This window comes from Salvelinus fontinalis, chromosome 21 (assembly GCF_029448725.1).
Source record: "Salvelinus fontinalis isolate EN_2023a chromosome 21, ASM2944872v1, whole genome shotgun sequence".
Lineage (NCBI taxonomy): Eukaryota > Metazoa > Chordata > Actinopteri > Salmoniformes > Salmonidae > Salvelinus > Salvelinus fontinalis.
Window position 1 is genome coordinate 15,199,039 of NC_074685.1, and position 23,784 is coordinate 15,222,822.

The 23,784-nt window shown below is 41.7% G+C and overlaps 1 pseudogene; it reads right to left on the minus strand.

Moving 5' to 3' along the window:
• Nucleotides 1-12,628: 12,628 nt before the first annotated feature.
• On the minus strand, nt 12,629-22,879 carry LOC129818303 (proteinase-activated receptor 2-like; annotated as a pseudogene).
• Nucleotides 22,880-23,784: the final 905 nt, after the last annotated feature.

Genomic DNA, 23,784 nt, shown 5'->3' on the forward strand with positions numbered 1-23,784 from the left:
TCTTAGCCCCCCCCCCAAGAAATTTTTGGGAGTTACTTACGGGCTTTTTGGGCTTCCGTGCCAGATGCGTTCCCTCATAGCTCCGGTTCCTCTCTCCGGTAGCCTCTGCTCTCCTCAGTGCCTCCAGCTGCTGGGCTTTAGCTGCCTCCCTCTCTTCCTGAGAGCGACGATTCTCTCCTGCCTTAGCCCAGGGACCTTCTCCATTCAATATCTGCTCCCAAGTCCAGAAGTCCTTGTTGCCCTGTCCCTTACTCCGTTTAGTTTTCCCTTGCCGCTTGGTCTTAGCGTGGTGGGTGATTCTGTAAGGGCTGTCTTTCTCCTCATCCTCGGACGAGGTGAGGAGAGAAGGATCATCAGACCAATACGCAGCATTAGGGAAATAAGCCATACTTTTATTTAACGACGATGATGGAAACACGAAAACAAATACACTTACGAAATAACAAAACAAGAAAACGACGTTGACGAAACCTGAACATAAACTTACATAACTACACGTAAACTCACGGACAAGAAACAGACGACATCGAAACGAAAACGAACAGCCAAACAGTCCCGTATGGTACATACATCGACACGACACAGGAGACAATCACCCACAAACAAACAGTGAGAACACCCTACCTAAATATGACTCTTAATTAGAGGAGAACGCAAAACACCTGCCTCTAATTAAGAGCCATACCAGGCAACCAAAACCAACATAGAAACAGATAACATAGACTGCCCACCCAAAACACATGCCCTGACCTAAACACATACAAAAACAACATAAAACAGGTCAGGACCGTTACAGGTCTCATTACTCTGATATAGTAGTCTATCAACCGTATTACTTTAGATCGTGGGGAAGTTAAAATAGATCACAAATGATGTCTAAACTACAGTTGCTGAGTGTCAAAACTGAAAGGAGAAAGACATAGGACAAAGAGATGGGAGATGGGAATAAAAGGCAGGATCACGTGGACAACACTCTTACGAAAGCAAAGCAATTCTGAATCATTCATGCTGTGGGTTTCAGAAAAATAGATGCATGATTTACTTTTGTAAAATGTTCAGTGTAAATTAGGTTTGATTTTAGTTGAATGGTGTAATGATTAGAGTTTTGGGTTTTTATTTGGGGAGATATATATGATGGTGGATCTAGTGATGACAGCTCTCAAAATATTTTTGTGGTCAGTAGTTGTGGGTTGTGGTTGTGGTCAGTAATTGTGGCCAGTAGTTGTGGGTTGTGGTTGTGGTCAGTAATTGTGGCCAGTAGTTGTGTGGCTCAGTATTGTGGTCAGTAGTTGTGTGGTTGAGGTCAGTAGTTGTGTGATTGTGGTCAGAAGGTTAGGTCAGTAGCTGTATAGTTGTGGTCAGTAGGTTATGTCAGTAGTTGTGGTTGTGTGGTTGTGGTCAGTAGGCTAGGTCAGTAGTTGTGTTCAGTATTTGTGTGCTTGTAGTCAGTAGTTGTAGTCAGTAGCCATGGTTATTGATGGTCAGTAGGTGTGGTAAGTTGTGGTCAGTAGTTGTGTGGTTGTGGCTCAGTAGTTTTGGTCAGTAGTTGTATAGTTGTGGTCAGTAGGTTGTGTCAGTAGTTGTGGTCAGTGGTTGTGTGGTTGTGGTCAGTAGGCTAGGTCAGTAGTTGTGTTTAGTATTTGTGTGCTTGTGGTCAGTAGTTGTAGTCAGTAGCCATGGTTATTGATGGTCAGTAGGTGTGGTAAGTTGTGGTCAGTAGTTGTGTGGTTCTGGTCAGTAGTTGTGGTCAGTAGTTGTGTGGTTGTGGTCAGTAGTTGTGTGGTTGTGGTCAGTAGTTGTGGTCAGTAGTTGTGTGGTTGTGGTCAGTAGGCTAGGTCAGTAGTTGTGTAATTGTGTTCAGTATATGTGTGCTTGTGGTCAGTAGGTGTGGTATGTTGTGGTCAGTAGTTGTGTTGTTGTGGTCAGTCATTTTTGTCAGTAGTTGTGGTCAGTAGTTGTGTGGTTGTGGTCAGTAGTTGTGTGGTTGTGGTCAGTAGTTGTGGTCAGTAGTTGTGTGGTTGTGGTCAGTAGGCTAGGTCAGTAGTTGTGTAATTGTGTTCAGTATATGTGTGCTTGTGGTCAGTAGGTGTGGTATGTTGTGGTCAGTAGTTGTGTGGTCAGCAGTTGTGTTGTTGTCAGTAGTTGTGTGGTTGTGGTCAATGTCTAAACTACAGTTGAGTGTGAAAAGTGAAAGAAGTGCGAGGAGAAGCGGTCTGATTAAATATGAAGAAAGTGAACGGACACAGCTTCGCTCTACCCAATTAGAGCAGCAGGATCAACGTACAGCCCACCCTTTTCTTTACAGACAGGCAAACCAGCAAGTTGAGTTATTTAGAGCATGCTCTTGAGAAGAAAGACGAAGCTAATGAGCGTTATAAATCTAATCTTTATCAATCTAGGTCGTCCAGATCAGGAAATTATTTGAAATCTTAGCGCTAGCTGTTCGGTCTGAAACAGATCCACAAATCATGGGAATTTGTCACCCTATGAAGAGTTGTCTCCCTCCAGTTAAGGTGTTGCTAGACAAAGGGTGGCTACTTTGAAGAATCTAAAATATATTTCGATTTTTTTAACACTTTTTTGGTTACTGCATGATTCCATGTGTTACCTCCAAGCGTTTATTCAAGTTGGATAATCTTTGGATGCCAACAGCAGTTGCACCATTGGAAGACATAGCTTGGACTGTAGCCTACAAAAGCCTATAACTGCTCTTTTCCTGCAATCCATCAAACACATTTGGTGTGTCATCATAGTGGTCTCTGACTTGTGGTCAGACTCGCTCAGGTGGCACAAACTTAAACTTGCTCCTTTTTTCAATGCTGATTTGAATGTCATTGAGAAACCAGAGAAGTGTCAAATATTTGTTTTCATTTTCTTGTAATCCCTTACATCACAGGTGTCAAACTCATTCCACGGGGGGCCAAGTGTCTGCGGGTTTTCGCTCCTCCCTTATTATACTTGATTGATGAATTAACATCACTAATTAGTTAGGAACTCCCCACACCTGGTTGTCTAGGGCTTTATTGAAAGGAAAAACCAAAAACCTGCAGACACTAGGCCCTCCATGGAATGAGTTTGACACCCCTGCCTTACATGTAACGGAATACATGGAATCTGTTACTCCCCAACCCTGGGTGTTGGTACTCAGCTCTGATGAGCTCCTGCCCAAATCAAGCACTGCTTCTTATCCCTTGTGCAAATAGCCTACAGCTGTGGCTGTGGCTGTCCCAAACTCATTTGTGCTGAGGGCCCGGAATATTTTATACAATGTTGAAAATTCGCTAGCACAAGCTATGGGCTGGACCCATGTTAGAGGAGTAGTAGCGTTGAGAACAAGTAGTATGACGAAGATATAGAATTGGACATTTGTTTTTCGTAAGTCCCATTAGCAATAAGTCAGAAGTATGTTGAAGATTTAAAGTTGGGACTCTTGCTTAGCAAGCCCTATTAATTAAACCACAAGCAATTCAAGATCACACACAATTAGATTTCTTTATTTGAAACATTTACCATAATTTTTTTTGTAATGTTCTGTAACTTTATGGCATAAATACCTTTTTAAAGATCTTTAAAAAATAATTATAATATCCTCCAGACCAAATATAAGTCCCATTTAGTAAATGCAATACTTGTTTGTACTAAATAGGTATGTAGCGCCACCTGCTGTATGTAATGCAACATGCAGTACTGTGACAAAGTGCTGTAAATGTACTTGACTTGAAGGATGTATAATTCACACCAATAGTGGGCATCACAGCACTTCTTACTCTACATTAGCACCCCTAATTTGAGAAATCAAAAAGCTCTCCCATTTCTGAATACATGGATTATACATTCATACAAATTGACATTTCAGTAATAATGAGTATGAGCTAAAAAGTTATTGTAGTGATAATATATAGTGCATGGTGCTTCTATACAACATTGACAATGTGCATAGGCTATACATTTCACATTGCTGAGTAAATGTCTCTACATATAAACAATGGTGACAAAATAAACAAAACAATAATTCTACACTACAGGCATAGAAGTGACCTCACTTAGCTTGCGTAGAAAAACATTTCCTTGTATTGTTCACTGTGAGCGTTTAAGAAATGGTACAATACATGATTATACAAAGTCTATTTTGTTATTAGGTAAATCCACTTGAATTTAATAACTTTTTGGCAGCAACCTTTTTGATTTGAATGAAAACTTCCATACATATTTTCCTAGTGCTCAGAAAATAACTTTTTGGAGAGCACGTGATGCCGCGGAGCTGAGCAGACGTTGACAAACCGAGCTCTTCAAAGTTATTCTATTATTACCTAAATAACAACGTTGAAACAATATTCTAACATTGGCTGATAAATTGTCAAGTACTTACCTTCCCAAAGAGCCATGGACCTCCGACCGAGAGGCAAGAAGGACGACCAAAACGTCGTTGATTCCCAAGATAACGATAACGCTAGCAAGATTAGCATTAGCCCTCATAACTCAAACGACAGTTCCAGACTGTTGCTCTCGGCCTCTTGCGAGCCTGCCGACATGCTGGCTACTCTCCTCCGGGAAATTCAGGATGGTAACAAAGGTCTTTCTATGAAAATCGATAAGAAAACGGCTGAACTCCATTCTTCCATTGACGACCTGAAATCCTCCATGAATGATCTCCTTTTGAGAACGACTGAGGCAGAGTTGCGCATTAGCACAGTTGAAGACACCATCGCTCGACATGACCAGGTCTTGATACAACTGCAAAAGGACAATGACTACCTCAAAAACAAGGTAGATCAGATGGAGAACCAGAGCAGACATAGTAATATCCGTGTGGTGGGATTGAAAGAGGACAGCGAGGGCCGTGACCCGGTCCGTTTCTTCACTCAATGGATCCCGGATGTCCTAGGCATAATCAACTTCACAAAGCCACTGGAAATCGAACGCGCCCACAGAACATCAGCGCCGAAACCCCGGCCAGATGAGCCCCCATGGGCCGTCCTGATCAGGTTCCTCCAGTTCCAAGACAGAGAGAAGGTACTGCAACTCACAAGAGCCAAAGGGGACATCACCATTGATGGCAAGAGGGTCAGCCTTTTCCCGGATATGAGCGCGGATCTCGCAAGACGTCGCAAGCAGTTCAGACCTGCCGCCAAAGCACTGAAGGAGAAGAACATCACCGGCTACCTCATCCACCCTGCGCGGATGAAAGTTCAGTACAAAGGCCGAAGCCATCTCTTCAACACACCGGGAGAAGTGTACACTTTTCTCAAAGAACTGAGCAACGTCTGAGCCAGGACGGTCTCTTTGGGGGATAAGATGCAGTTTGTTTGTGGGTGAGTTCTATTACATTTACAGTAGAGTATATTTTGGTTTAGTCCATATCACTGGGCGAAGCAAATAAGTGGGTTTAGGCCCACTGCTTTCCCCCTCATTTATGTTAATCTTTCGAAAAGAGACTCAAGCAGCCCTTACCGTGGGCAGTAAATATTCAGCCATAAATGTCTATTCATGTAACGTTCCTGACCTGTTTTCTGTTGTTTTTGTATGTGTATATGGTCAGGACGTGAGTTTTGGGTGGGCAGTCTATGTTTTCTGTTTCTATGTTGGTTTTGGGTTGCCTGGTATGGCTCTTAATTAGAGGCAGGTGTTTTGCGTTTTCCTCTAATTGAGAGTCATATTTAGGTAGGGTGTTCTCACTGTTTGTTTGTGGGTGATTGTCTCCTGTTTCGTCTATGTCTGTACCATACGGGACTGTTTGGCTGTTCGTTCGTTTTGATGTAGTCTATTCCTGTCCGTAAGTTCTACGTTTAGTTATGTAAGTTCATGTTCAGGTTTCGTCTACGTCGTTTTCTTGTTTTGTAATTTTGTAAGTGTTTTGTTTTCGTGTTGCCGTCTTATTCAAATAAAGAGATGGCTTATTTCCCTACTGCTGCGTATTGGTCCACTGATCCTTCTCTCCTCTCCTCATCTGAGGAAGAGGAGGACAACAGCCCTTACAATTCACAACGTCTGTTTTCAATTTAGAGAGTTCGCAGGTTTTAGTTTACGCCAAGGTTTAGCTAGTAAGAGCAAGATGGAAAGCGAGCAGCAACGTATCTCTACAAGTGTATTCATGTTTGATTGTTGGGATTGTGGTTTTAGTCCCCTTTTTTCTATGTTTATTGTTTCCTTCCTAAAGAGACACATAGGTCACTTCTGTGTTCAAACCAAAGTTGAAACATTTCCTAACTATCTACATTTGATAGATTTCCATTCAGTTACATATTTGAAACCCAACTATGCTTAATCCACTAAAATATGTCACATTCAACGTAAAAGGTCTTAACAGCCCGATTTAAAAGGAAGAGAGTCTATACATACCTTAAGAAATTAAAGGCTGACATTGTGTTTTTACAAGAAACACATCTTACAGCCAGTGAACACAAGAACTTGAAGAGGAAATGGGTAGGACAAGTTTTTGCGTCCTCTTTTAACTCCAAAGCAAAAGGAACTGCAATTTTGATAAGTAGACACATCCCCTTCTGCGTCAACAACACCATCTCTGATCCCTCTGGCAGGTTTGTTTTGGTGCAGGGGCATATGTTTTCAGAGTCTTGGACCCTATTGAATATCTATGCTCCTAACTTCGATGACCATATGTTTATTCAGAATGTCTTCCTTCAGGTTGCTCAAGCACCACCAGGATGGTTACTGGTTGGAGGAGATTTTAATTTTTGTTTAGATACAGTTCTTGATAGGTCCTCTGATAAACCCTCACTTCTTACCAAAGCCAGCAAGCTCACCATGTCATTCATGAAAGATCTCAATTTACTAGACATCTGGAGACAGTTGCACCCACAGGATAGGGACTACTCTTTTTATTCACACCCACACAAGACACACACACGCATAGATAACTTTTTACTGTCGACACAACTGTTTCATAGAGTGTTAGATGTTGAGTATCTCCCCAGATTGCTTAGTGACCATTCTCCCCTGGTATTATCAATCTCCATTCCTACCAAGGTAAATGGAGCATATAGATGGAGACTAAATTCTACACTCCTAAAGCAACCTGAATTTTGCGCATTCATCAAAGAGCAGATCAATATTTTCACTTTGACAAACAAACCCTCCGCTCCTGACAGTTTCATTCTTTGGGACACATTGAAGGCCTATCTGAGGGGACAGATCATTTCCTATACTAAAGGGCTGAAGAGAAAACACAGTGTGGAACTGAGTGCCCTTGAATCTGAAATCTCAGAGCTAGAGAAAACCTACCAGAGGCCAGACTAAAGATCTATACAGGCTTTTGGTAAATAAAAAACTGAAATATAATATTCTGAACACATATCAAGCTGAGAGGGCCATCACTAAATCAAAACAGCGTTATTACGAGCTTGGAGAGAAAGCTCACAAAGTATTGGCATGGCAACTGAAAGCAGAGGAAAGTAAGAGGACAATTAATGCTATAGAAACTCTTACTAATGAGATATCTTTCGACCCTACTGAAATTAATAATACTTTTAAGAAATACTATGAAGACCTCTACACTTCCCAATCAAGCGATGATCTATCAGAGATCGACTCCTTTCTCTCCTCTCTCAACCTCCCATGCCTGTCAGGGGAAGACAGCGAGCGCCTGAGTGAACACTTCTCAGTTCCTGAATTGTTGGAGGCCATTAAATCCTTACCTTCTAATAAATCTCCTGGGGAGGATGGCTTCCCTCCAGAGTTCTATAAAGAATTTAGGGAGCTGTTGGTCCCCTACCTTATGGAGGTACTTAAAAAAGCCAGGGAAGACAACTGCTTTCCAGAGTCTTTCTCTCAAGCAGTGATTACTGTAATCCACAAGAAAGGGAAAAATCCGCTAAAGTGCGCCTCATATAGACCAATCTCTTTCCTTAACACAGATTGTAAACTGGTCACCAAGATGCTATCTAAGAGACTGGAGTCATGTCTTCCCCTGTTGGTCAACCCAGATCAGACTGGCTTCATAATTAATAGATTGTCCTCCAATAATCTCAGAAGGTTCTTTGATATAATTCACCTTGCTAACAAAAACAAAATACATAGTGTCGCAGTCTCCCTCGACGCTGAGAAGGCCTTTGATAGGGTTGAATGGCCATACCTCTTTCGCGTCTTGGAAAAGTTTGGTTTAGGTACCGTGTTTGTAAATTTGATAAAATCACTCTAAAAATCTCCTAAAGCTAGGATTGCTACCAATGGGATTACTTCCTCCTCTTTCCCTCTCTATAGGGGGAACAGACAAGGTTGCCCAATTAGCCCCACCTCTTTGCCCTCGCCATCGAACCGTTGGCTGAGGTTATTAGAACGTGCCCTGACATACATGGCTTTGAGGTGGGCCCCCATACCCATAAATTATCACTCTTTGCGGACGCCCTTATCTTATTTCTAACAAACCCAGAACACTCCCTCTCTCACTTGCAGATCCTACTACAGTGTTATAGTTCTTTCTCTGGATATAAGGTCAATTTAGATAAAAGTGAAATCTTACCGTTGTCTTTCTTTGACCATCATACCATCAAGCACAAGTTTCCTTTAGATGGTCGCCTATGGGCTTCACATATTTGGGCATAATGGTGGATGGTAACCTGAACAACCTCAATAAACTCAATCTGGCCAGTTTGTTGCAAAAGGTGGAGGGTGACCTTTGTAAATGGATGGACTTACCTCTCACTCTACTGGGTAGGATCAATGTAATTAAAATGAATGTCCTGCCCAGATTTCTATATCTGTTTCAATCTCTCCCTATCCCTGTTCCCGCAGCATTCTTTTCCTCTCTCGACAAGATGACCAGACGGTTTATCTGGCACGGCAAAACCCCTAGGGTTGGCCTGGATAAACTGACCCTGGATCACAGTCAAGGGGGCTTAAACCTCCCCAATTTTAGAATGTACTACTGGGCAGCACAGTCTAGGTTTCTGGCTTAGAGGTTTGACAAGGGTCCCTCTCCCTCATGGTTGAACATTGAAAAGCTTGAGGTAAATGATGACACTGGGGCAGAATTGTTTTACAAATGGGACAGAAAATCTATAAAAACCATCACAGACAACCCTTTAGTCATACATTCTGTCCTGGCATGGTGCAAACTGCATGAGCTGTTCGGACGAGGGGGATTCCTTTCCCCTAAAACTCCTTTATGGAACAATAGATTGATTCCTATGTTTTTCCAGAAACCCCTCTTCTGGAACATTGTTACGAGGAGGGAGTTCTTATGTCTTTTGATCAGCTGAAACAGAAATACCAATTGCCTAACAGGGACTTCATTAGCTACCTACAACTACGAAACTTTATTAGGATGTCTCTCAAGGGACAATGGAACTCTGCCACGCAGACCAACCACTGTTCAAGGCCATTTCCCGTGTTTCCGATGCTCTTATGTCAGGACTAACACTGCCTGGGCTAGATAAACCCCGACTTAGATGGGAAAAATATCTGGGTATTGATCTTGATGAGGGTCTATGGAGTGACCTATGCAGGGATGGTGTTACATCCACATTGAACTCCAGATACAGACTGATCCAGTTTAATTTCCTCCATCAGCTCTATATCACCCCATCTAGACTGCACAAGTTCAACCCTGATATCTCCTCCCTATGTTTTAGATGTGGCTCAGATGAAAGAACATTCCTCCATTCCACTTGGCAGTGTTCAAAACTACATGGTTTCTGGCAGGGGGTATGCGATACCATATCCTCAATTCATGGGGTTGCATTCCCTTTAGACCCGGAGGTCTGTCTACTGGGCAACTTTACTAACACCAATCTTTGGCAAAGCCATACTATAAAGCTAACAGAAATATTGCTAGCGATTGCCAAGAAATGTATCGCCTTGAAATGGAAATTGGATTCCCCCCTGCCAGTTGCAATGTGGCTATCAGAAGTTAATAGTTGTATCCCACTGGAGAAAATTACTTACCGCTTGAGGAATAAGTTAAATACATTTTACAGAATTTGGCAACCTTTTATTGACTATATGGAGAATCTCCCCCCACATCACATTGAATGAATCTCTATATTATCCTTATATAATGTTTCACACGTAATGTATAATATGTAGCCTACAGCAGGTGACCATATGATCCAATGTCTCATTATATATTTTTTTTATTGTATGTTTGTATATATAATTATAATTTGTTTTATTTTTTCTTTCTTTGTTACGCTCATCTGTCACTGTCACTTTGTCTTATTGTTGTCTAATATCTTTTCACGTTTGTCTTGAATGTTGTTAATTGGAAAATGCAAAAATAAAATATAAAAAAAATAATAATAATAACTTTTTGGAACTGAATGCCAAAACATTCAAGAGATAAAGGTGCTCAAAGTTTGACTGTTTTGCAAACCCCACCATACAATGAGACAATTTAAAAGCTTACAAACAGAGTTGTCGAACAATTTATTAATACAATGTCATTTTTTACCATTAACGTAAGTTATAAAAGATTGTGAACTCCCTTTTTTTCAATTTTTGCTTAGAACCTAATTTACATCTGAGGTTTTTATGTTGTGCCCGCCATCGGTTGAGACACAACATGCTCTTGAATACCGGGTGAGTGTCACGTTTTGGCGATAAATGTACTAAAATAGGAATCCAATGGAAATTTTTATTTTCAAATGTTACCACTAAAATGGTTGGAGGTCCACACATTTAAGAATGTTGACTTCAATGGGAATATCTGTTGTTTGAAATTATACTGTCAAACTTCCATAGGAAACTTTTTGAAATAATAGAAATATAGATAATAGAATAGACATCTGTGGTAGTAATTAGGGGTTCAAATTTCAATTTCAAAGGTGTACCAGTAAAATTGTATTGGTCTGAAGGGATACAGTAGGTCCGTTCTATGAATTCAATTATTTAACAATGACACCCACCGTGTATTCAAGAGCATGTTGTGTCTCAACTACAACATGCGCGATTATGAAAAATATCAGAGTTTGAGTTTAGATAATTGACATTAAAGGTCAAGAAATTACCATTTTTGTTTTGGCATTCAGATCCAAAAAGTCACTTTCTGACCACTTCTTCCATTGGCAAACATGTATGGAAAGTTTTGTTTAAATTAAAAGTGATGCGGTCAAAAAGGGATTGAATTCAAATGGATTTACCCTTTTCATAGACCATCAAACTTCATAGAAACGGTTTTAGAGACTTTAAACCTGCTTCAGTAAACCAACTTCAACGGAAATATATTTAAGATAAAGATTTAAGATGTAATAGAAAGAAAAGAATATGATCCATTACAGTTTTTCTCTTTTTCTCTTACCCTAAATGTATCCTCGTGGTAGTCGGGTGCAGGTCAGAAACAGCTTTGGTCCATGTCAATCAGACCAGCAGCTTCTTGCATGGTCTGAAACAAGGGAAATGTACAATATACATACACAGTGTACAAAACAGTAGGAACATCTGCTCTTTCCATGTCATAGACTGACCAGGTGAATATAGGTGAAAGCTACAGTATGATGCCTTACTGATGTCACCTGTTAAATCCACTTAAATCAGTGTAGATGAAGAGGAGGAGACAGGTTAAAGTAGGATTTTTAAGCCTGGAGACAATTGAGACATGGATTGTGTATGTGTGCCATTCAGAGGGTGAATGGGCAAGACAAAGGATGAGAAGGCCTTTGAACGGGGTATAGTAGTACGTGCAAGGCGCACCGGTTTGTGTGTCAAGAACTGCAACGCTGCTGGGTTTTTCACACTCAACAGTTTCCTGTGCGTATCAATAATGGTCCACCACCCAAAGGACAACCAGCCAACTTGGCACAACTATGGGAACGCTTTTGACACCTTCTAGTCCATGCCAGACAAATTGAGGCTGTTCTAAGGGCAAAAGGGGGTGCAACTCAATATTAGGAAGGTGTTCCTAATGTTTCATAGACTCAGTGTATGTCCATTCTTCATATTTAGAGTTGGGCATAGCTAACCTAGACTTAGGAGTGCCATGGTCACATTCATCGCTATGGATGAATGTCTGGGAACACTCCTTGGAAACTTTCTCACGCATATTACATGGTTTTGAGTGTCTGTTAATTTACACATGCCTCTGGGTAATATGGTTTGGGAGTGAGTAAGCCAATAGGAAAAATGCCAATATATGAAACACCATATTTATATGCTGCTTACAAATCTGTACTCCTTCACTAATAACATCTGCTAAATGTATGCAACCAATAAAATTAGATTTTTGATTTGATAAGCATAACAGTAGTTCCCCTTGGCTTTCACAACCTCTCGAGTCTGAACGGGGAAGGAAGGTATGCTTGTGGCTGAGAATACTACTTTACACGGGTCTAACCTGCTTGGTTTTTTCCAAGGATAACCCAGACAAATCTTATAGGATAGAGAAAACCTATTTCTAAATAAATCAGAGCTATGCCAATCTAGTATTGGTTCTCTTTGCCATTTTAGTTAAGGCTGCAACATCTCTCAGGGTGTAGGCGAAAGTTCTCCTATACAAAACTATACTGTACATTCAAGATAATGATCAGAATTTCCCCTTTTCTACTTGGTAGTTGTTTATGTAAACTCATGTCACAACAGAAAGGGAACCATTGCTAAATGCCACTCGGCTGACAAAGCCAAGGCCAATCATTTTTGTTTTTGTATTTCTATTGAAAAATAAAACATTACACACAATCTGTTATAGACAAATGTAATATGTACAATATTTACATTTTATTTATCAGATGAGCTTCACGAGCATATGCATAGGTGATAGAAATATCATACATTCATGGTTTACAATGCTTAGTGAAAGTCTACACATCCCTTGAACAGTTTTCAAAAGGTTCTGCCTCAATTCTAAAAAGGGAATACATTCTAGTTTTTTTCTACCGATTTACACAACCTGCTCCACATTTTCAAAGTGAAAGACAACGAATAGGAACTGTACAAAAATGCATTATGAAGATGTCTTGATTGTGCAGGTCTTCAGAATTACAGCTGAAAATAATTTTAAATAAGATTCTACCAACCCTCTGTATTTTCAAGTAATGTGGTGGCAACATCATATTTTGGGTATGCTTGTCCCCGGCAGATACTGGGGAGTCTGTCAAGATCAAAAGAAAAATGAAAGGAGCAAAGCCCAGGTAAATACAGTGCATTCGGAAAGTATTTAGACCCCTTCCCTTTTCCATATTTGGTTATCTAAAATGTATTAAATAAATAAAAAATCCTCAATCTACACACAATACCCCATCATGACAAAGCAAAAACAGTTTTGTAGAAATGTTTTCCAATTTATATTAAAAAAAATAAAAAACAGACCTTTTGCCATGAGACTTAAAATTGAGCTCAGGTACATTCTGTTTCCATTGATCATCCTTGAGATGTTTCTACAACTTGTTTGTAGTCCACCTGTGGTAAATTCAATTGATTGGACATGATTTGGAAAGTTACACACCTGTCTATATAAAGGTCCCACAGTTGACAGTACATGTCAGAGCAAAAACCAAGCCATGAGGTCGAAGGAATTGTCCATAGAGCTCCGAGACAGGACTGTGTCGAGGCACAGAAATGGGGAAGGGTACCAAAAAAATGTCTGCAGCATTGAAGGTCCCCAAGAACACAGTGGCCTCCATCATTCTGAAATGGAAGAAGTTTGGAACCAACAAGACTCTTACTAGAGCTGGCCCCCCGGCCAAACTGAGCAGTCGGTGGAGAAGGGCCTTGGTCAGGGAGGTGAGCAAGAACCCGAGGGTCACTCTGACAGAGCTCCAGAGGTCCTCTGTGGAGATGGGAGAACCTTCTAGAAGGACAACCATCTCTGCAGCACTCCACCAATCAGGCCTTTATGGTAGAGTGGCCAGACGGAAGCCACTCCTCAGTAAAAGGCACATGACAGCCCGCTTGGAGTTTGCCAAAAGGCACCTAAAGGACTCACAGACCAAGAGAAACAAGATGCTCAGGTTCTGAGGAAACCAAGATTAAACTCTTTGGCCTCAATGCCAAGCATCACGTCTGGAGGAAGACTGGCACCATCCCTACGGTGAAGCACGGTGGTGGCAGCATCATGCTGTGGGAGACTAGTCAGTATCGAGGGAAAGATGAACGGAGCAATGTACAGAGAGATCCTTGATGAAAACCTGCTCCAGACCACTCAGGACCTCAGACTGGGGCGATGGTTCACCTTCCAAAAGGACAACGACCCTAAACACACAGCCAAAACAATCCAGCAGTGGCTTCGGGACAAGTCAGGAATGTCCTTGAATGGCCCAGCCAGAGCCCGGACCTGAACCCGATTGAGCAGCTCTGGAGAGAACTGAAAATAGCTGTGCAGCGATGCTCCCCATCCAACCTGACAGAGCTTGAGAGGATATGCAGAGAAGAATGGGAGAAACTCCCCAAATACAGGTGTGCCAAGCTTGTAGCGTCATACCCAAGAAGATTTCAACAAAGTACTGAGTAAAGGTAAATTTGATATATATATTTTTTTTCTCCCCCCCCCAAAAAAAACTGTTTTTGCTTTGTCATTATGGGGTATTGTGTGTAGATTGAAGAGGGGGAAAAACTAATTAATACATTTTAGAATAAGGCTGTAACGTAACAAAATGTGGAAAAAGTCAAGGGGGACAATTACAGAAATTTGAATAACAAGACACACCAGAATGGCATTCCAAGAGGTGTTGAGTGTTTCAGAGGGGTCCAGTTTCCATCCTGACTTAAATCTGCTTGACAACCAAAGACTGTTTGCCTTCATCAATGATTCCCAACCAAATGCACTGAGTTTGAGCAATTTTGACAAAAACAATGGATATAATGTTAACTTTTGTCAATAGGGGGGCGCTATTTTTACTTTGTAAAAAATCGTTCCCAAATTAAACTGCCTCGTACTCAATTCTTGCTCGTACAATATGCATATTATTATTACTATTGGATAGAAAACACTCTCTAGTTTCTAAAACCGTTTGAATTATATCTGTGAGTAAAACAGAACTCATTTTGCAGCAAACTTCCTGTCAGGAAGTGAAAAAATCTGAAATCGGGGCTCTGTTCCAGGGCCATCCTATTAATTTGCCTGAAATCTATGGATCTACATGCACTGCATACGCCTTCCACTAGATGTCACGAGGCAGTGAGAGGTGGAATGGGGTGTATAGCTTGATCTGAGGCCGAACAAGAGCTTTTGGAATGACGTGACCAGACTTTTCATTGTTCAGGAAGGCGCGAGAAGGGACCCAAGGTTGCGTTCTGAAAAGCTTTCTGTATAGACGTTAGATATCTCCGGCTCTGATTTTATTTGATATATGTGTTAAAAACATCATAAAGTAGTTATTTTAAGCCAAGTTATATCAGTTTATATCAGTTTATTGCGATTTTCGGCATTTTCTTTTCTTTGCGTTATGGTGAAGTTGGACACTCCTGCGCCACATGGCTAGCTTTGGTTGCTAATTCGACAGGTGAAGAGGACATTCTACAACCAAACAACGATTATTCTGGACAAAGGACAACTTGTACAACATTCTGATGGAAGCTCATCAAAAGTAGGAACCATTTATGATGTTATTTCGTATTTCTGTCGAAAATGTGTAGTCGTATTTTCCGCCCTGATTTTGGGCGCTGTCTCGCTATAACGTAAGCTGTATGTCGTACTAAAGTTATTTTTAAAAATCTAACACAGCGGTTGTATTAAGAACTAGTGTATCTTTCATTTGCTGTCCAACATGTATTTTTTAGTAAAGTTTATGATTAGTTATTTGATTAGATTAGGTGCCTCTCCAAGATTTCTCCGGACAATTTTTTTGCATTTTGACTACGTATTCACATTGTAAAACCACGATTTGTACCGCTAAATATGCACATTTTCGAACAAACCATATATGTATTGTGTAATATGATGTTATAGGACTGTCACCTGATGAAGATTGTGAAGGTTAGTGAATAAATTTATATCTTTTGCTGGTTTTTTCGCTATCGCTACCGTTGCGTTGAATGAATGCGGTTGTGTGGTTGGCTATTGTAGTAAGCTAATATAATGCTATATTGTGTTTTTGCTGTAAAACACTTAAAAAATCTGAAATATTGGCTGGATTCACAAGATGTTTGTCTTTCATTTGCTGTACACCATGTATTTTTCATAAATGTTTTATGATGAGTATTTCGGTATTTCACGTTGGTCTCTGTAGTTATTCTAGCTGCTTTGGTGAGATGTGTGATGGTGGCTGCAATGTAAAACTATGATTTATACCTGAAATATGCAAATTTTTCAAACAAAACATATGCTATACAATAAATCTGTTATAAGACTGTCATCTGATGAAGTTGTTTCTTGGTTAGTGACTATTTATATCTTTATTTGGTCGGATTTGTAATAGCTACCTATGCGGTAAAAAAATGGCGGGAAAATATGCGGTTGAGTCTTTTGCTATTGTGGTTAGCTAATAGAAATACATATTGTGTTTTCGCTGGAAAAAATTTAAAAATCAGAAATGATGGCTGGATTCACAGGATGTTTATCTTTCATTTGGTGTCTTGGACATGTGATTTCATGAAAATTATATTATATGATATCCCAGTCGCATTAGGCTAGGCTATGCTAGTCATCTTTTTTGATGGGGGGATCCCGGATTCGGGTTTATGACTCGTGTTAAGCTAACACTAGGTAGAATGTTATTCAAAATGACTTTCAGCTGGAATTGCTTCCAAAGGTGCTTCCACTAAGTGTTAACTATGGGATGTGAATACAAACAAGACATCTTTGTTTATTTTTTTCAAACATTGTCTATACCTTTTCTTTCACTTTGAAAATGTCAAGCAGGTGGTATAGAAAATGCCATAACTGTGCAAGGGGTGTGTAGACTTTCACTAGGTACTGTAGGTGAATGGCTCACTTAAAGAAGTGAAGGGTCAGTGCAGGGCACTGAGAACTAAGTTGACAGTTTCGGAGAGCTCCACACTGGAACAAACTTAATGGACATCTGATTGTCTAAACGTGGAGGATGGATCAGTAACGTGGAATAAAAACTATTTGCCTCATCACTCTTACTAATTTTGCCCTCTATATAAAACAAACAAAATCTCCATATAAATATAATGTATGAGGGAAGAGAAGCCAATGTAACACTAGCACATAATATGAAGTAGTCTGTGGTTGCATCTCAGTTTAAAATGGCCCCTTTTCCATTAATAATGATGAAACAAGTCAGGTGAAAGCAACATGGCAGATGGTCACCAGCTATTCCCTTTCACCCGTCCAGTACTTTAAAAACATCAGTACAGCCAACTTCCATCTCCACATGACAACCCCCTTAACAGGAGCTGCTCTGTGTGTTCCCTGAGTCTGACATGTAGGTGCTTTTTTTCTTGGAGTACTTAAGAGCGCTGAACGAGACCCTCATCCTCGCCACTGTCCTCTCACTGCGGCACCTCAGCGTGTTCTTCACGTGCTCCCTGAACTCCTCTGAGATGAAGTAGTAGATGAATGGATCCACACAGCTGTTGAGGGCGGCCAGACACAGGGTGGTGATGTAAAAGCCGTAGCCATCGTTCACTACTAGTGTGCACCATCAGCATGATGTTACTGGGGGTGAAACAGACCAGGAACATGACCAGCACAGTAATGATGAGCACCACAGCCTTGCGACGATTCTTGGTGATGCTGCTGTCCGTCATTGAGTTCCTCAGGGACTTGAGCATCAGAACGTAGGCCACCACGCACACCACAGTGGGAACTACAAATCCAAGGGTTCCCATGGTCAGGAAGTAGCCGACGGCCATGCTATTCTGGCTGGGCCGGACGACGTCGTGGCAGGTGGTGATGTTGAGGTTGGTCACCTTGACTGTCTGGTCATAGAGGTAGAGAGGGGTGGTCAGCAGCCAGACCACAACCCAGACTGCGACCGAGACACCGATGGCTACATGGTTGTTCCTACAATCCTGGGAGAGGGGGTAAACGATGGCCCAGTAGCGCTGGACACTGATACAGGTGATGAAGAGGATGGAGCAGTACATGTTCCCATAGAAGAAGCCCACCAGGACTTTACACAGCCTCTCTCCATAGATCCAGTCGTTACCGTTGAAGTGGTAGGCGATCTTCAGAGGCGTCCAGATGACAAAGAGCAGGTCAGACAGAGCCAGGTTGGCCATGTAGATGGTGGCAGGGTGCTTCTTCTTGGTCCGGAACAGGAAGACCCAGATGGCCATGGTGTTGGTGGGCAGCCCCACAGCAAACACCACTATGTAGATGATGGGGAGGAACACCGTGGTCAGATGACTGTCCAGAACCATGAGGGCCGTCAGGGAGACCCCCACCCCCTCCATTGTCTCGTTCCCTGAGAATCCTCGGTCGTCAATGGCAGCATTAAAACGCTCTGAGAAAGAGGAGAGAAACAAGGGGATTATAAACAGGACTGTTTAAGGACTTCCAACAATGAGGTTACAATGTATGCCATTTGAATACAATAGACATTTGTGACTTATTTACTTCGCTGTCAGGTAGATGCCTCGATTATTACTTTTTTATTGTTGTTATGTCAACTATATCAAAAGTAACATTTATTTGAAATCAACTAATAAGACGCCAGAGGGGTAAACAAAAAGTAGGAACAAGGAGAATAAGGATAAGTGGGCAATGTCTACTTAACTCAACAACCAAAAAACACATACTGTATTTAAGTGTAGTTTTCTTTATGAACCAGAAAAAGTTATTTCTGGTCATCAAGGTTAGCTGGCTAATTCATTGATCCTGCTTTGTAGTATACTCCTTAAAGTGGTCATTTTCAGTAAAAAATGACAGTCAACCGGTGTCCTAACTAGCTAGCTACCGGTGTCACTCCTAGTCTGCTTTGTGCCGGAGTCTTCCTAGCTAGCTAGCACACAGTGTCCTTCGCTCCCGCCTGCAGAACATCTACCCTCGCCGTTGTTAACAGAACTGTGGGAAAGCAGTGCCCAACAGGCAGGGGCGAAGGACACTGTCTACTGGTATCCTAGCTATTGCCAGCTAACTATCTATCCCACCTGCTGTGTATCAGAGTCCTAGCTAGCTAACGAGCTAGCACCCAGTGTCCTAAACACCTGCCGAACACCTACAACACTGACCCTCGCCGTCATTAACAGAACTGCGGGAAAACAGGCGGGGGCAAAGTACACAGTTTACCGTGTGCTAGCTAGCTATCTCTCCCGCCTGCTGTGTACCAAGTCCTAGCTTGCTAACTAGCACCCTGGTTCCTAAACACCTGCTCTCACCCTTGTTAACAGAACTGCTGGAAAACAGTGCCTGACAGGCTGGGGCAGAGGACAGTATCTACCATTGTCCTAGCTAGCTAGAAACTGTTGTTGCCTCCGCCTCTTTTTCTGTGGGGTTTATTGGCCTTTGGCATCCAACGATATGGTGCATTACTGCTACCTACTGTACTGGAGCGACCCCGCTGTCGCTGTGTACCAGAGTCCTAGCTTAAAAGTAGGAGTACCCTATATATAAAAAGGTATGGACACCCCTTCAAATTAGTGGATTCGGCCATTTCAGCCACACCAGTTGCTGACAGGTGTATAAAATCGATCACACAGCCATGCAATCTCAATAGACAAACATTGGCAGCAGAATGGCCTTACTGCAGAGCTCAGTGACTTTCAACCTGGTACTGTCATAGGATGCCACCTTTCCAACAAGTCAATTTGTCAAATTTCTGGCCTGTTAAAGCTGCCCCGGTCAACTCCATGTGCTGTTATTGTGAAGTGGAAACGTCCAGGACCAACAACGGCTCATCCGCGAAGTGGTAGGGCACACAATCTCACAGAATGGGGCTGCCGAGTGCTGAAGCGCGTAGCGCAAAAATCATCCGTCCTCGGTTGCAACACTCACTACCGAGTTCCAAACTGCCTCTGGAAGCAATGTCAGCACAAGAACTGTTTGTTGGGAGCTTCATGAAGTGGGTTTCCATGGCCGAGCAGCCGCACACAAGCCTAAGATCACCATGCGCAATGCGCCACCATTGGACGGGAGCAATGGAAACGCGTTCTCTGGCGTAATGAATCACGCTTCACCATCAGGCAGTCCGAAAGATGAATCTGTATTTGGCGGATGCCTGGAGAACGCTACCCTCCCCAATGCATAGTGCCAACTGTAATGTTTGGTGAAGGAGGAATAATGTCTGGGGCTGTTTTTCATGGTTCGGGCTAGGCCCCTTAGGTCCAGTGAAGAGAAATCGTAACGCTACAGCATTCAATGACATTCTAGACCATTCTATGCTTCCAACATTTAACAGTTTGTGGAAGGCCCTTTCCTGTTTCAGTATGACATTTCCCCCGTGCACAAAGCGAGGTCCATAGAAATGGTTTGTCGAGATCGGTGTGGAAGAACTTGACTGCCCCGCACAGAGCCCTGACCTCAACCCCATCGAACACCTTTGGGATGAATTTGGGACGCTGACTACGAGACAGGCCTAATCGCCCAACATCAGTGCCTGACCTCACTAAGGCGCGTGGCTGAATGGAAGCAAATCCCCAGAGCAATGTTCCAACATCGAGTGGAAAGCCTTCCCAGATGAGTTCAGGGTGAACAACTCCATATTAATGCCATGTTTTTGGAATAAGATGTTCGATGAGCAGGTGTCCACATACTCTTGGTGATGTAGTGTATAAAGAGGGGTTCCTGCCGATGCAGGAATGCCCGCATGCAGGAACGCCCCGAATTGCAGCTGCAATTACACCCTATCAAAACTCTCGACTGAGAAAATGTGTGTCTGTGGCCGTGTTCGAGCATCAAAACCGTGATGTATCATGGGTAAATTGTGACTGACTAACTGATCTACAACTAATAATGAGTCGTTATTGATGATGTCTGTCTGGTAGACTGTGAACTCTCCTACCAGACTCACATTAAGAACAAGTGTATCTTTAATTTTATGCAAAACATGTATCTTTCATCAAAGTTTATGATGAGTATTTCTGTTATTTGACGTGGCTCTCTGCAATTTCTCCGGATATTTTGGAGGCATTTCTGAACATGGCGCCAATGTAAACTGAGGTTTTTGGATATAAATATGAACTTTATCGAACAAGACATATATGTATTGTTTAACATGAAGTCCTATGAGTGTCATCTGATGAAGATCATCAATGGTTAGTGATTCATTTTATCTCTATTTCTGCTTTTTGTGACTCCTGTCTTTGGCTGGAAAAATGACTGTGTTTGTCTGTGATTTTGCGGTGACCTAACATAATTGTTTGTGGTTCTATCGCTGTAAAGCCTATTTGAAATCGGACACTTTCGTGGGATTAACAACAAGATTACCTTTAAAATGGTATAAGATACATGTATGTTTGAGGAATTTTAATTATGAGATTTCTGTTGTTTGAATTTGGCGCCCTGCACTTTCACTGGCTGTTGTCATATCATCCCGTTAACGGGATTGCAGCCATAAGAAGTGTTAAGCAGCTCCAATCCAAAATTACATCTAGACTCGGCTTCTTATTTCGCAACAAAGCATCCTTCACTCATGGTGCCAAACATACCCTAGTAAAACTGACTATCCTACCGAACTTTGACTTCGGCGATGTAATTTACAAAATAACCTCCAACACTCTACTCAGCAAATTGGATGCAGTCTAACACAGTGCCATTCGTTTTGTCACTAAAACTTCATATACTACACACCACTGCGACCTGTACACTCTCGTTGGCTGGCCCTCGCTTCATATTTGTTGCCAAACCCACTGGCTCCAGGTCAACTATGTCTTTGCTAGGTAAAGCTCCGCCTTAGCTCACTGGTCACCATAGCAACACCCACCCGTAGCACGCGCTCCACTGGTATATTTCACTGGTCACCCCCAATGCCAATTCTTCCTTTGGCCGCCTTTCCTTCCAGTTCTCTGATGCCAATGACTAGAACGAAATCACTGAAGCTGGAGACTTATATCTCCCTCACTAACTTTAAGCATCAGCTGTCAGAGCAGCTTAGAGATCACTGCACATGTACATAGCCCATCTGTAAAAAGCCCAACCAACTACCCCATCCCCATATTGTTATTTATTTTTTGCTCCATTGCAGCCCAGTATCTCTACTTGCACATTCATCTTCTGCACATCTATCACTCCGGTGTTTATTATTTCACCAATTATTTCGCCACTACGGTCTGTTTATTGCCTTACCTCCCTAATCTTCCTTCATTTGCACACACTGTATATAGACTTGTCTATTATGTTACTAACAGTACGTTTGTTTATTCCATGTGTAACTCTGTGTTGTTTGTGTCACACTGCTTTGCTTTATTTGGCCAGATCGCAGTTGTAAATGAGAACTTGTTCTCAATTAAATAAAGGTGAAATAAATAAATAAATAAAAATGCAAGGTGATTTGTAGATAAGTCAGTAAGCAGTCGCCTGCACTGTCGCAGCAATGTTGAACAAGCCCATTGCCATGTGGGATGATGACATCACTCATTGATGTCTTGAAGTTTGTTACCACACCGACATTGGAAATATCATCACGTTTTGGGGGTATTTCACAAACTCTGCATTCAAAGGAATCAGATCGAGGCAATCCGACACAATACATTTTCCAAAGCAATAAAGAATATCATAACGTCTATCTGATCGGGGAAAAAACTAATAACGAGAGAATTAGAGGCAAAAAGCTTTCTCTTACCATGTTTCTGAGACAGACAGAGATCGACGCAGGCCAATAAAAATATAAGTTTCAACCAATGTGGCTGAAAACCCATGTTAACTTCCACAAAAGCTTCCAACATTGATCTATCTGCTATGTATGAAGAGTGTTGAATGCTGATACACGCGTTTGTGTATTCCTTTTGTCTGTGCGACGTTGAAGTAAACGGAAGAGGTAGGGTACCACACCCCTTCCTTACATAACAGGTGGGAAGAAAAAAACCTGCTAATGTTATAAGACACGTGACCATGCACACCTGTGTCGTTCAGGTTGTCTGCCTGAGCAGATGTAGTATGTCCAGATGTTGCCCTCAGACACTGATCTAAGGTCAGTTTTATATTTTTCCACCTAGGCTTGAAGTTGAGGAAGGTATAAACTAATCCTAGAGCTGTGCCTAGGGGCACCTTCACTACCACATGCAGAAAAACGGATGTGCAAATGTACCTCCTTTACAAGCATAGGCATAAGGAAATGTATAGCTCAGTACTGCAGTAGAGTAGACCTACCAGCATGTGTAGTAGGTAGGCTAGTAAATAGTGGGATAGCCTTTCAATGGAAAAGAGGAGTGCATCAAGAACATTTCCTCACAATTAAAGAATATGATTCCCTGTCTGCTGATGTCTCCTGCCCTCTTCTCTGTCGTTATGTTCCCAGTTGCAACACAGAGCAAAGGTTTATGAGAGTAACGAGAAAGTGGTGTGCCTTGCATCAGGTCCAGTGTACTCAGGGCAGGGTCAGTGGAAGTTACAACAGTTTGATCTTTTTGTTTGAGTTAGTCACTAGCATCTCTGTTTGGTTCAATAAACAGAGCAGATGGCTATTTGCTTGAGGACTCTCGGGTGCTTTTCTCTTGCTCTGTTTTTCTTTGTACAGGTGAAACGGAGGTATGAAATGGAGAGGAATGGTGATGATTGGAAGAAAGGACAGAGGGGACAAGAAGTAACAATGTTATCTGACCTATTGTCTTCAAATCATAATGGAAATAAATTATCTAAATGAAAAGGTTTTAATGTGGAATTAATTTGGTCAACTACCTTAAATTATGAGACAAAATTGGTGAGTCACTGCCAGTGTGTGTGTGTGCATAAACATGTATTACTCAATATTTCAGCTATTCACAATGCCTCAGTGTCCATTATTTATATTCCTTAAATTAACTTGAAAGAAATTAAACCACAAACAAAATATACAT